This window comes from Ambystoma mexicanum, chromosome 11 (genome assembly GCF_040938575.1).
Source record: "Ambystoma mexicanum isolate Mex_15411 chromosome 11, UKY_AmexF1_1, whole genome shotgun sequence".
NCBI lineage: Eukaryota > Metazoa > Chordata > Amphibia > Caudata > Ambystomatidae > Ambystoma > Ambystoma mexicanum.
The window spans coordinates 1,256,239,261-1,256,252,272 of record NC_090934.1 but is presented as its reverse complement, the minus strand read 5'-3'; positions in this window follow the sequence as shown (position 1 = coordinate 1,256,252,272).

Here is a 13,012-nt window from a genome sequence, read left to right as displayed (position 1 = left end):
TAAAGTTGATAACGTCGCACGTTAGTTGCACGTTTGTTCCTGTTATCATGTAGCTCCACCATTCGAGCATGTTTCCGTTTTTTGGTGCATAACGTTCCAGGTGCAGGGAGCGTTGGTCAGCAATCTCTACGCATTCGATCAGCAAATATTTGATCGATTCTACTTCTTTCTGGCAGAATCGACAGATGTTGTTCGTACTTGTTGGATCTTTTATTTTCATCAGTTGTTCGCGCGTAATCTCAAGAACTGATTTCGGTGATAATCCGATGGAAATTTGGTGAGATATTTAGGCAATTCACCTACTTTTTGTGACGTTAGGCCGAAGTCTATTGCAGTGGCCAGTGCTGATCGTTTTTCTGTATTCACAATCCACTTCCATTGCCTAAATTTTTCTTTTGCCAGTTGTGGGATGTTGATGACCAACGACATATTCAGTTCTGCCTTATCTAGAATAGCCATTATTTCCGCTTCCCAGCTATTTAATAGGCACGCTGAAGGATCATTGCTTTTGATATTTAAAATACGATATGCTTTTGTTACCGGAAATAGTCTCATTTTCCGCAGGAGTAAAATTGATTTCCACTGTATTAAAGAGTGTAATGATTTGAGACCTACCTCGTGCCTTAATGCCACCATTGAAACATATCTTGGGAGTTTAAGGACTTTGCGCCAAAACAGGCCTTCTAGCTGTGTCCAAGGCTTGCATCAATGTTCCACCCTGTTTCACAACCAAAGCATACTGCTGGTGTCACTTTTTGCTGATAGAAGGCGACTAATGGTTGCAGCGAGAATTTTCCATATTTGGCGTGCAATTTTAATTCTTGTAATGCAAACATTTTCATATGAGATAAGATCTCATTTGTCCAGCTCCATTCTCTAATGGAGATGTAAAAAACAAACCCAGGTAACGAATTGCATCAGTTCTCGATAGTGTCTCATTATACACCTTCCACCTGAAAATGTCGATCTTCGTTTTGCTTTTGAGGCCTATTGCGACAATTAGAGATTTTTTTGCGTTTATGGCCAAAAAATTGGTCGATAGATAATTCTGCAAGGCTCGCAACAGTCTTTGAAGACCTATTTCTGTGCAATTGAGTAGCACTATGTCGTCGGCATAGATTAAATGGCTTACATGGTTTCCATTTACTTTCGGAGGGAACAACCAGGATTGTACAAGAGCAACAGGAAGATCTGCTATGAAGAGTTTGAACAGCAGAGCAGCAAGAGGGCAATCCTGTTTTACTCCTTTTGTTTGAATTTCTTCTGAGAGTTCTCCCTCTGCGTTAAGGCGTACGCGAATGCTGGTGTTTGTATGTAGAGCTATCAGAGGAGCAAGTAACTCATTTGGACAACCCCAGCTCTGCAATTTCTGCCAGAGTAGTTGGCGATTGATACTATCAAAAGCTTGTTTTAGGTCAATGAATGCTAAAAACAGTCTTTTTTTATGTTTTATTGCATCAAGTTTGACCAGATTTAGTAGCATCAAATTAAGTTCTACGCCAACTCCTTTTGTGAATCCTGTTTGTCTCTCGTCGTACAGCTCGGCGTCTTCGGCCCACAGGGCTAGTTTCCTTTGGAGAAAGTGGCAAATAGTTTTCCCATTGTGTCTAGCAATGCTATTCGGCGATAATTTGCCAGGTCGTCGCGGCTGCCCTTTTTAAACACGGGAACTACGATTGCACTGGTCCAAGAGTCGGGAATCGTTAAGTTTTTGCAATGTGGTCGAATAGCGCCTTGATAAATTTTGGCCAATTTTCTTTGTTCAATTTTAACATCAAATTTGAAATCCCGTCAGGGCCTGCAGCCCGTGCGGACTTTAGTTTTTGATTTGCCTTCACAATGTTATCAACCTCTTCAATAACATCCCAATTTCCGGTTTCTAGAATCGGGTTGCTATAGCTAGTTGTATTATCGTTATTAAAGACAGCTGTAAAATGTTTCACCCAGGACGCAGCATTTGTTAGGGTGCTCATTTGATTTAGATGACCAGAATTGATGATTTTCCATATATTTCGGCTGTCTTTTTGAACTAGAAGGCGCAGCATCAGTTCGGCTTGTTCTTGTCCTCATATGATGTTAAATGACTTCAACCAATTGCGGTAGCGTAGGCGTCTCCGGGCTATCTGCAACATTTCATTTTGTCCGCCGGCTTTTCTTATAATTTTTAAGTCTTTTCTTAGAATTTTCTTGGCTTCCCATAATTCAGGGCTAAAAGGATGTTTGTAGTTTCTTGGTGTAGACTTATGCGAACAAGTGAACTGTTTTAATAATTACATATATTCAACTTGTGAGCTCTGGATATAGATGTAATTATAATCCATGGTCAGTTTGTCGATTTGCCTGCTATGTATTCTCAGACTATTTTGGGCACTATTGATGTCTAAGTGCGTTTTGTGTTTATGGAGACTTTGTTTATATGGATTATCCCAGGATAGCACTAGAGCGTCATGGTCGCTCGCATTGGAGTACTTTGTTGTTAGCTCTGAGACGTGCGATTGTAAATTTTCAGAAACCCAGATATAATCCAAGGTTTTCGTAACGTCCCCTCAATGCCACGTTGCAGATGCAAGAATGTCGCCTCTGGTGCAACCATTCAGCATAACACAGCTGTGTATCGTGAGTTCGTAATTCCATTTGGTTCCATGATCAGAGCATTCCGTTGGACATTGCAACCTTGCATTTGGATCGCAATCTTTTGCTTCATCAAACCATGCAAAATTTAAGTCGCCACATATTAGAATAAATGGGTCTTTAAACGATACATTGCAGTTGTCTATCTGCATTGTTACTGATGTTAAATAGGCTGAATCGGAAATCATGGCAGGATTCCAGTAGGTGTTTAATAACAGGAGTTCTTGTTTTTGCAGGTTTCCTGACTGGTCGCGTCTAGAGATCTGGAGGGTTACTGCTTGAACAAATAAATTTGGGTATTGGATATCATTCACTTCCCAACCTGAGGAATTCTTTATCATGGCCATTTTTGCCGGCATCATTTAGAAACAGCGTGTATCCGTCACATGAAGGAGTTTTGCAGAGCCATGTTTCTTGGAGACAAATAAAAGTACTTTTTATGTCAGAAGGACCTCCTTCTTGAAACAAATGAGAGAATCCACGTGAGTTCCATGATGTTAACAAATGGGTCATATTATTTGACCCTGTGTGATCCTATACATTTCGTCTTGGCTTGTTTGTGTTGCCAGGATGGGCAGGCTGTTGTTTAGGTTGTTGCCATAGGGCATCTCTTTGTGACTTATTAGAGGAAGGTTGTTGCTTTTTTGCATATGTAGAATTTAGATGGAGTTGCTGCTCCTCAGGCTCTATTAACTCAAAGCCAAAAAACAATAAATCATCTTTTGCATCCAGAAGCGGTCTTGCAACAGTTCGAGACAACATGTGTAGAATAACCCAGTCTGATCATGATTCAGTTTTATATTCTACTATTCTCCTTTTTGTCTACACTTACGAAGACAGCCTCTCCCTGAAGACCTCAGCGTCTCGGCGTGCTTTCCAAATAAAGTCCCCTTCTGCTTGCACCGGCCTTCCTGCTGCTTCTCCTGCCGCTCTCTTTGTTGCTAGGCTGGTCTCTTTTTATGCACCTGCAGCCCTTTGACAAGTTGCAGGTGCGGCTGTTCAATCAGCCAAGCCTGACCACAATTAAAGGGACATTCTTGACCTTCACTGCTCTTAACAGGGTTGTATGGGAAAAGGTTGCAACAATAAAAGTTGTGGGGGTGAAATCGACCTTTGTTGTGTGCATTTATTACTGCACGCATATGCTGGGGAAACCCCCTGCAAGACCTCATTCTGCCCTTACTGTAACTTATCACCCTTCACCCTTACCCCCCCCCCCCACATATAAATGCAGTAAAAAATGATTTTTTTCAAAACCGCTTTTTCGGCTGCAACTTTTTTGATGTGACTTTTTGACTGGATACCCTTAACAGGCATCTTCCTCGTCCCAGTACCAGAGTGGTAAAAGAGTGTAGACTTCATTGTTCTTAATTGCCTCTTCTTTGTCCCAGTGCTCTCAGGGTTTACGTATGGGGACACAAGGGGAGCTGAATCACAATAAACTATAAAGGTCGGGGAAGGGTTGGATTGGTCGTCAGTAGGGAACGCGGGATACCATATTTTGCCCAAGGGCTTCACACTCCCAGTCCCCAAGGAAGCTCCACCCAGATGATCCTCCTTCGCTTCTCGGCTCCCAGGGTCGGGATCCAAGAGCAATGGCCTTTCTGTGGCCACCTGCGCAGAGAATGCAAGGGGTTTAGGAGTGAGAATACCCTTGGGTTTCTCACTGTACCTAAAGTAGTACTCACGTAGATTCTAGTTAATGTGCATTTAGCTTTGGAAAAAGAACTTGTTGATCCTAGAAGAGCAAGACATTATAAACATGTTTCTACAGCTTATCTTTTCCTATACCTAGAGTTGGTGTTCCCTCCCTCAACCAAAGTAAATCTTGTGTCTGTGAGGAAGTCTGTATTGTCCACATTTAATGTTACTGCCTTGGTCCTAACTTCTGAACTATCCCCGTCACTACAATGCAAAAGTCCAAAACAACAAAACCCATACCACAAGCGAATATCTCCCTTCTCTGGGATCGAAATGTCTATGGCTAGGAGAATGCCTCCTTTCTCCTAGCTAGTGAGTTTGACTTTGACCTGTAAGTCTGTTATTCTTATTCACTTTTCTCTCACCTTGTTTGCTTCTCTTAGAGTCCCTTGTTGAAGGGGTTTAAGGATTTCAAACTTTTTGGTTGAAAAGAGGGGCAAGGGGGAAAGAAGAGCTGACTCTTGATGTGATTTGGTGTTGACACAATAACAGGCAAAGAGGGAGATCAACTTTGACAAAAGATCAACTCCCAAAGAGAGTGATCGTCCACGGTTTTAAAGTTCTCAGTTGAGAATGGGAAATTTGCCATTTGTGGACCTTCACCGCGTGTGGAAGGGATGCCTCGATGCTCTCGGAGATCACTTCCAAAGGATGCTGGCTTCTGCTTACTGGGCTTCTTTGATTCTCGTTTACCCAAATTACTAAACTGAGAAAAAAAGAGTTATTCTCCCAACCTAGGAGAATGACTCCCTTCTCCTAGATAAAAGTCTCAAGTTTAGGTTTCACAACAGTGCTCAGAAATATCACTGGGCTAGGAGAAATGGCTCCCTTCTCCTAGTTTATAAACAGCTTGTAGCAGGCTTTTCTTGACTTGAACACTGTCTTTCAACTTGCCCCAGCAAGACAAGGGAGAGACACCCCAAGCCCTCCTTGACTCTGTTTTCTTGAGTTACTTCAATTTTAGATTCTTCATCAATTCTTTAACTTCTTTCCACGGATTTATTGATGCCCTTAATTGAACAATGTCCTTCAGCTTGGCCCCACTGGGATGAAGGTGAGGCGCCCTGAGTCCTTCTTGACTCTTCAGTGCCACAGTCTTATGGAACTACCAGAAAGTTGCCCCACAAAATGATCTACTTCTCTCTTGTCTTTTGGTTTTGCCTTCTCAAGTTTTCCCGGCCCCCTCCCAGACTTACTACCATTCCCATTCCCTTTTCTCGGGGAACACTTCACCAATTTCGCAAGGGGTTGTGAATTCATTATTTCTCTCTCTTCTGCTTGCTTGGCTTCACTGCCATCACTGCTGGTAATCTGGGTGCAAGTTTTGGACCAAACGATCCACCCGTTACAGGTTGCACTACCATCACAGTTCCTCACACTTCCCCCTGCAATCGCCTATGTGGCTCAGTGGTAAGCTAGTGTTGGCGGTCTTGCGTAGTTCTTGAACTGAACGGCCAACCCACCACAGGTCATGCTACGACACTGGCTCTCAGCTTCTAGGCTGTCGACTCCCAGCTGACAGACAAGATGCTTTTCTGGCATTCCTCGGTTCGCCCTCGTCACTCCACCCTGCTGCTTTGACATAACCTTTGAAAACCCAGTTTACAACTCGCAGGCTTTTTGGCAGCCTCCTAGCTCGCCAACTTCCCCTTCCAGGTGTTGCTCCCACTGTCCTTTACTGTTTAGCTTGAGTAGCTGGGACTGGCCCAGCGTAACATCAGTTTGATTGACAAGAGCTGGTCGAACACTCTTCATGCTTGTCGGTAGTTTTCTTGGGTTCTTCTTCATCCCAGTATCTATCATAGTGAGACTGTCTAAGACATGACAATAACACATCACCTCTGCTTTACCATAAGTAGGGAAGGTTTGGGTGATGTTTTAACCCTGTGGGGTAGTGAGATAAAGGGGTTGTGTCCTACATGCACATCCTTGTCCCTAGGAAGGAAGACCCTTCCCATGAGATCCTCCCGCATGTTTCTTACCACCCATAGGGTGACTATTGGTCAACGGCCTCTTCTCCATTGCCTCATGGAAAGGGGCTCCCCTCTGGGGAGAAGTGACGTCATTTGAAGGATCGTGACACCATGTTACCAAAAGAGGCAAAGGAGGCTGTGTCAGTTTCACCTTTATGATTGGGATCGCTGCTTGTTTAGTAGCAGTGTAGGACCGTGTAGGAGTTAAATCCACGCTACATCCCCGTTCTCCTGCTGGGCAGTAGTCATTTCTTCACACCCTCTTTCCGTGTTACCAAATCTAAGGGCATGACCTTATGCGTCTTGTTGATCAGGGCGGTGTCAGAGCAGTCCTGCTTTTAGATCTGTCAGCTGCGTTCGACACAGTCGATCACTCTCTTCTAATCTCCCGGCTCTCTGAAGCCGGAATCTCTGGCCAAGTCCTCAAATGGTTCATAGCTTTTCTCACTAGTCGCTCTCAGTCAGTCTTGCTTCCTCCTTTTTGCTCTGCCCCTGTCTCTCTCTCTTGTGGTGTCCCTCAGGGCTCGGCGCTCTCCCCTATTTTGTTCAACATCTACATAAGATATCTACTGTTTCTTATTGAATCTCATGGGTTCCGCTTCTACTCATACGCCAATGATACCCAGATACTGGTCCGCCTGGACCTAACAAAACCTGAAACAGCTAACAGTCTAAGAAAACTGCCTGGAGGAACTGGGAATATGGATGACACTGAACTGGCTCAAGCTAAACGGCACAAAAACTGAAGTCTTGGTTGTGGGTACTTCTACCCCTCATGTGTTCTGGATGGCCGATTTTTGGCCCCCATCACTGGGCCCTCTCCCTATACCTGTTCTATCAGTTAGGAACCTGGGAGTACGCTTCTCTGCCTCTCTGACCATAGATGAGCAGGTTGGAGCGGTTTGCAAATCGGGTCATTTTAAACATAGGGTTCTCCAGAAAGTCCTTCCTTTTATTCCCACTGCTAGTGAGGCACCTGTGGTGGGAGCCTTGGTCCTCAGTGTCTTGGACTACTGCAACTCTCTTTACCTGGCCCAACTTGCTTACCTGATTGGTCGTCTGCAGCTACTTCAAAATGCTGCAGCCCTTTCAATCATCCGCCCGCCTTTTGGAGCCCATATGACTCCCTACTGAGACAACTTCACTGGCTCCCTGTTGCTCAGCGCATCCTGTTCAAGTCCATGTGTATTGTACACCGGACCTTTCATGGAACCGGAGCAGAATATCTGCAAAGAAAATTCACTCCCTACCAACCCACTCGTACCCTTCGCTCTCAAACCACCCGGCGGGTGGCCGGTCGTACCTCGGTTTAAGCTGGCCGTGCTGTCTCAGTTGCTGCTGCAAGATTGTGGAACAACCTTCCTATCCCTTTGCGTGACATCTCCGATCACCTCGCCTCCCGTCAAGGCTTAAAAACCTTGCTTTTCTAGCTGCACTCCAGCTTTCGCCTTGCCTCCTCAGCGGCAAGATGCCCCCGGGTGTACGTGCGCTTAAAGAAATTCCTATAACATAACATAACATAAGGGCACTTCACAATCGCGTGTACATAAAAAATTTGACATTTGCTGATTTGCTTTGGGGGTGTCTCATGCCTATCCTAGAATGCAAGTTTGTGAAGATTGAGGTTCCCATTAGTAAACCAGCATTGGATCAAGGACACCTCTGATGGAATGAACCCTTTGTAAGCGTAAAGAGCCCCTTCTCTAATACTAAATGCCCGTTCACTACCTTTTGCAAGCCTGCATTTGAATGGGCGCTGTTGCTTCACTTGCTTGGGCACATGGTTTGCATATATTTAAGTGGTCCAAGAGTGCAGAGAGGTCCTGTCCTTTAATATAAAAAGAGACTTGTCAATCATTTGCTGGTGCGAATTGACATCAAGGCGTGTGTCCCACAGTGGACTTTAGACAAACTGCCTCATCACGAGTTTGGCGGTAACCCTTAAATGCGGCGGTAACACTATTACCACTGCATTTAAGGTCCGTCAAATCACGGGCTTGGCGGATTTACCCCCAGCTCTGAGCTGGGGGCAAATCCGCTGTGATTGTGCTGATTGTTGGCGGTATTACTGCTGGTAGTAATAGCGCTGAACATTCCTCATTGGGCCCAATGGGGAATGGGAAATTCCTGAATGGGCCCAGTGGGGAATGGGGACTTACCATTCTGCCAAACCCGTCATCCGGCACTAATAGCGCCGTGGGGTTTTGGGGGTAGTGCTAATAGCCCCAGTGGTGATACCACTGAGGTTAGCGCCCAACTCGTGATGAGGCTGAAATTCTGCAACAAACACTGTATAGTGTTTAAAGACAATAAGATGGCCACACAATCCTAAGACATGCCAGCTTCCATAAGGTGTAAATACAGGGCCGGACTGGGACATAAAATGTTCTCGGCCACCAATGCAAAAGTGTCCCAAAAGGCAAGGTTGCTCCCTTTGTGACAGACTGCCTGAGTAATACCCGCAAGGGGAGACGTTGGGTAAAATGTTTTGACAATTGTGCATTTTAAAGAATATTTCTTTAGTAACACTGGACAAAACTACTGGCTGCACATTGAAGTAACTTCTCAAATGAGCCAACTTGGACCAGAAAAACTGGACCACTTTGAAACAGGCCCATACTAACATGTTGGGCCTACATTTTGACCATTCATTGCCCTATAGGCCAGTCCCAGCCTGTGTAAATATGAACACGAAAGCAATTATCACATATTATAAATGCAAACATGTATAACACAAAAGCATCATTAAAGTGACAGTGCAAAGAAATCTTAGAAACCTGTGCATCTAAGCAGTCATCTGATTACATTGAACAACACAATCCAATCCACCAGCAGCTTGCCTTCTTAGTGTCTCTGCGTCGTTAACTAAAAAGGAAGATGTGCTTCAAGAAGAAACTGCTGAGTACTTAAGACTTGTATTATTTAGTATAAGTATCCCCAGTGTTTAAGCAAGAGTATATAATGCTAACCAAATTCCTAACCTCCATCAAATTGATTTCAATATGCAAGTTTAAGAATGAAAGGCATGCCTTAAGCATTAAGAAGCCTTATTTAAGCATTTATTTACACCTACTCGGGCATGTGTAGGGCATAATAAATGACAATTAGACAACCGAACAGTCAGTGAACCTTTTCTGAGCAGTCTACACAGTGCTTTAAGGATAAGGATAAATGAGATGCTTGCAGAAGAGAAATGCTTATCGGTGCTTGGGAACTGTTATTTAAAAACTCGAACGTCTTGATAGGTGCTTAGCAAGCATTTCCCGTTGTCTAGCGCTGCCCTGTATGGCTCGGGCTCGCGGATAGATCTGGAGGTCTCTCATAGGGAGAATTATCATTTTAGTGCTTAATTCCTCCCACCTTAGAGACCCCCAACTCTTTTGCTGGACTTTAGTATTTTTTAATTTTAACCGTGCTGTGAGTGAGCCCTTTTTCTCACTCTCATGTGTTTTGACCGGATTTGGATTATGTGGTTCCTTTGTTTTTGGAGTCTGACAAACTCCACAGGCATCTACATTTTGTATGGTGACACACAGCACCTTCAGTGCGGTGTCACAGAGAAATCCTTTTGATTTCTCCTAAGGTTTAAATACCTTTTCTTGTGAGTACTGATATTTCCAAGAATAGTAAAGTGAAATTAACTTTACTTACCTTTTTTCTTTGTAGGTGCAGCAGACACCATCTTATGTGGAGTGCTGGGGGGTTACTTAGTAGCCCCTTTTCCTACTTACGCCAGTAACATTTGTTATGTTACACTCACTACTTTAAATGGCTGGTGGCAGTGGTTTAATTGTCCTATCATTGTGCTTTTCTACCACAGGCTGAACCCTCAGCTGCAGCATTGCACCCATGGGTGCCCATTTTGTCAAAAGGCCCCAGTCTTCTTTTTTCGCTATTTTCTGTTTGAGGTCTTTCATGGGTTTTACTCTGCGCACCAAACCAGGTTTGAGCCCTTTGTTCATTTTGCCTTTTGGCAGGTTTCAGTACTGAAACCCGCCTCTGGCTCCAGTGTGTCACTAAACGGCAGGAAGTGAGGGAGGTTTCCTGAAACTCCCCTGTCCTTTGTCTTTAGTAATGCCTGAATGCACCCAGTCCTGATTGGCTGACTGTCCTTTCAGGGCAGAAACCTTGCCGTTTGAGTAACAGCTAAGCTGTGCATGAATGGGAGAAACCTGCTTAAAAGACAAGGGTTTTGGGACTGAAGACAGTCGACCACTGGGAAGAACACCCAACGAAGAAACCATTATCGAAGCTTGCTGCATCCTCCTGGAATGTTGAACTGCCTGGTGAAGCCTTGCTGCTCTGCTGAAACTATTTTTTCTAATCGACACGAGAAGCTCCGGAAGGGACGACTTCTTCCCTTGGGTTAGTGAGACCAACTAACCCCGAGATGAACTCCACTGGACCACCTTCCCCAACTGGCTGTACTTCTTTGTGCCAGGGGTCGTAAATCCGTAGTCGAGTGCAACGTCTGTGATCTGGAGCTTCTGACTGGGAGTCTTCCCCAGGACCCTCCAGAAGCAGGATGACTAGAGCTCGAATTCCCTCACCAGAGTGCAGGACTCAAGGAGTGAAGGAAGCCCAACCGTTATCCAAGATCTGCGGTGGTGCTGTTTACCGAGTGCTGAAACCACGAAGTGCCACTGATCCGAGAAAAAAAAACCTAGCTGCCGCCGACCTCCGAATTGCTGCCGCAGCAGTCCCCAGATGTCCTCCCTCTTGTACCCATGACTGAGACCCAGGATCTGCATCTCTGCAACCAGACAGAAGCCAGCTGGACCACTCTTCTTCTAACCAAGGGTACTGTTCTGATTTGGGATACTTACTTCATTGTCTGTAGCTTGCTCTTCTCAGTTGAGACTTGCAGTAGCTGCTTTGCAAGAGTTGATTTCAGCTCTAACCTTCACAAGTGTAACAGCTTGTGACCCTAGACTTTGTGCAAGACTTTTACTATCTAAGAAGCGCCTCAGCTCCATAGACTGTGCTCCAATTGACTTTGGCTGTCCTGGCTCCCTGCAGACTCTTCTATTCCATTTAACTTTGGTACTTACTGTCCCTCGTAGGTGATACATTGGTTTTAAACTAATATTGCCGGGAAAGGTTTTTATCTAGACTTCATTGGAAGATGTAAAGTGCTCAAATTCTCTGAGAACCTTTTCCTTCCCTTAACCTTTTCTTTCTACAAATTTCAGAATCTGCAAAGTGTACTAGTGATATATAAATGACATTGCTGTCCTAGGTAGTGAAGTCACTTCAGGGTGTAGGAAGTGTTTAAGAAGCATCTCTAAAGAATATCTACTTTGTGTTGATTCTGGGAAAGTATTTTAAAGTGTATTTGATTGCTACATATATTGCCTTTTTTAAAGAATGCGTATTTAAAAATTATTGTTAAATAAATGAATAATGATGTATAATAAAAACCTTGAGTAGAAGTGTTACTTGGCTACTTGTATTGGTGTATGTCATTGCTACAGCTCTACAGCGCACATTAACCCCTCTTGAGATAAGCCTGGCTGCTCAGTCACACTACCAACTTGTGTAGACAGGCCTATAGCAATAGGTGGGTTACCTAATACCAAGAGGACAAGGGTTGTGTAGTCTCCCACAGGGTTACTACATCGTTTCTTGCCTAACAGTTCCCACCGCCCTGGCCCTAACCCCAAGATGACGGATGACAACTACTAAAGCAGCCCCACAGACCCTTCCTGGATGGCATAACCAAAGTAATCATGAAAAGGCGACATGGCTGAACGCACACCCGCAGAGACATTAGCTGGGTGCAAAACAACACACATGAACTGCTTGCTCACACCGAAAAAGGGGCAACGCATTTGTCTTGGAAACAAGGCCCTGCAGAGCAGCAGGGTACCTGGTCCACGCTTAGAGGTTGCACTCCTCCAGCATGAAGGGTGACATAAAAAAACAATGTACATTCCTTTTCAGTCCTGATTTAGTGCTTGTGCGCTGAGCTTCAAGAAAGCATACACAGGTTAGGAATACCGCGTGGGTGTTAATTTTTGTGGGGTGTCTGTGAAGGCATAAGTCCACAATGTTTCATATGAAAAACGAGGGATTCTATTTCTTTTTCAAGCACCCCTGGTGTTGCGGCAGGGCTGAGTGGGCACCTGTTTTAATTTTTACTGCACCGTGTACATATGTCTCGCCGTGAAAACACTAACCTTCATGTGTACCACGTTTTAGTATATCTGACCAGGTGGCCTTCTTGTGTTTTATCAACTATATTGCTACCATATCTACGAAGACATGAATGTTATTCTGTTGTCGAAATCTGTGCCGCCCACATGTTGTTTTTTGTTGCTTTAATGACTAACCACTTGGTCCTAGTGCCCATTGCCAGACACTTTGATTTGTTTTTTATTTTATTTTATAATATCCTACTTGAGCACGCAGTTTTCCCTCTGGCCCAAGATTTCTTTTTCTAGTTCGTTTATTCTTGCCTCCAGGGAAATAGTTTGGAATCCCAATTTGTATCCAAGTTGTTTTATAAAAATATACTGCATAAAAGACTTCATGGCGATAGTGTTAGTAGTGCCCAGCTGCCAGTAATGGTGCTGACAAAGGGGGTACATACATAGCCCCATCTACATATGCCAGGCGAGTTTATTGTTCCTTTTCCAATAACGGGTGGTTGCTTTTCAGGGCCTTTATTTAATGTATGACTGGCAGCTTAATATTCATATAATATG